This window comes from Nomascus leucogenys, chromosome 12 (assembly GCF_006542625.1).
Source record: "Nomascus leucogenys isolate Asia chromosome 12, Asia_NLE_v1, whole genome shotgun sequence".
Classification (NCBI taxonomy): Eukaryota; Metazoa; Chordata; class Mammalia; order Primates; family Hylobatidae; genus Nomascus; species Nomascus leucogenys.
This window is the reverse complement of record NC_044392.1, coordinates 30,691,708-30,694,151: the sequence shown is the minus strand read 5'-3', so window position 1 is coordinate 30,694,151 and position 2,444 is coordinate 30,691,708.

Sequence of the window (2,444 nt, the reverse complement as noted above, 5' to 3'; positions counted from 1 at the left end):
TCATCATTCATTTTTGAAATAAGGATCATATTATAAGCACTCTCTTGCATGTTGCTTTTTTCCTTTCCAGTACTTTAATGGGGTATGTCTCCAAGCTATCTGTTAGCTCTAATTTACAGAATAATTTATTCACTTCTCTAACAAAAAGCATTCATTCTATCTCATTTTTGATACTTTGAACAACACTGAAATAAACTTGTTTATACAATTTGTTCAAGCATGCTTATATTTGTATTTTTATAAAATATATTCCCAAAAGTAAAATCACCTGATCAAACAGCATATATCTTTTATCTAAAGAAAAACTGAAGATACTTTATTTTTATCATCACCATCATTACTGAAGTTAACAATTGACAAGCCCATTAGAGAAATCATTTTACATAATTTTATATCACTGACTTAGAGCCCACACATACATGACAAAGATAGCTAAAAACATATGAAAAAATATATCTTTGGAAATAAACACAGCACTCCTCTGGCTATGAAACTAAAAAAGTTTGAGACACTTTTTAAACTTGTAGCAGAAGGTGCAACAGACTGTCAGCTTCATTTAGCACTGCCTGCACTAATTGTTGTTCACTCGATTCTTTACGAGATATTAGCTTCAGAATATGGACCCTAAAGAATCCACATCTTTGGAATGTTCCATCGTAGCTTTGATGATCAAGTCTGAGTCTCCAAAAGCCACTCTCATTTTATAGAAATCTTTCAACCATTATGCATCATCAGACATGACAACAGGTGTCACAAGAGATATATGCCTTGCCTCCAGCAAGTCAATTAGAAGAAAACAAAAAATTTCTTTAAAATACAAAGAAAATATAGAGCAAGACAACAGAATGTGAAGTCTTCCACTCATATCCTCCAACAGCAACAATAATCTAGCAACCATCCAGGGATGAAAGTTTCTTCTTAGCAGTTTTGTGATTCAGAGGGAACAACAGAGTAGAGAATGCCCACTCCCCCAACCAGAGCCTGGACATTTGAGATTCTGAAGATTTAAAAAGGGGCTCTGCAGAAAGCTGTGGCAAGCAAAGGATAGGCTAGAGAGAGACAGGACTAATAAATGTGTCGACTTCAGATACATTCTTGTGAAGGACAGCAAAGAATAGGTGGCCTTTTCACCTCCCAGAGAGATAAAACATTGGAGGCCAAGGTAGAATTGGGTGTGTCCTGCCCATCTTTAAATGAATAAAGCTATAGGAATAGTATTCCTTCCTGAAGTATTCACAATCTTTTCTTTGCATTATTTTAATGCTATTTGTGTAGCACTAAAAACTGAAAAGAAGTTCTATGTAAAATGAGAGCAGAGAAAATCATGTTGTCTGAATTGCAGCCCTAGAAAACTTCATGAACCTATGACTTGTTTATAATTTTCATCTACGAGTCACATTTGCTCATTTTTAACTACATGCCACATTTTATATGTACCTATGTATACACGTATTTATGTGTACATACCCTTTAATCCTCTAATCCTTGTTATAAAAAATAGCCAGACAGGTAGTAATAGTGTAGTTATCCCTATTTTATTAATGAGTAAATCAAGAATTGGAAAGGTTAAGTGACTTGCCCAAGGCCACAGAGCTATAGAAGTGATTTGGAATCTCTCATACTCACACTTCAGAGATGAAGATTACTGTCTTCAAAAGGCATGAAGGGTAATTCCTCAAAATTAGACATATACCAGTTTACAGTAAGTATCACTTGCTTAATGATGGGGTTAACTAGATAAAATGAGTGAGATGTTATAATTCTAAGTGACATCAAAATATAGTTGATAGGAAAACTTTTTTTGAAACTTTACTATATTTCATGACTGGGAGCTAGGTGCAGTTTATTTTGTCTAACTGCCAACATAATTTTATCTGGTACTAATTTTACCTGGTTCCTGGTACTAATAGATCAATTTGTGGAACTTTGATCTTTTCTGTGACCACACACTGTACTCAGAAACAAGTAAATATAAGCTTGAGAAATACAGGCCTTTGACCCCAAAATTCCAAGACAGGACATGAAAGAGAGAGCAGAGAAAAGTCATCCTCCCTATTGGGCTATCTCAACTAAGTAGCTAAGTTTCCACAGTATTTGGAGGACTACTGTGAGGTACCCACAAAAGAACTAGGAATAAGGAAAACAAGGTAAACTTTCAAATAACACATAATAAAATGGAGTAGAGAACTGTGGAGTCACCTGGGAGAAACTGCTTGACTCCCAGACCAAGGGTCCAAGAGTATAACCAGCAGCTTGTGTTTACTATAATCAAAGGAAAAGCAGAAACTGGGTGGCCATGGAAGACTGGCCTGGAGTCCCATCCATCACAGAGAATTGGTGTGTGCTCACCCATTCAAGGACCAATAAATGAGTATCTCTTTAAGAGCAGCTCCTCCCATTTTCCAACTATCTTCCTAATGTGTGAGCTCACTAGAACATTTCCT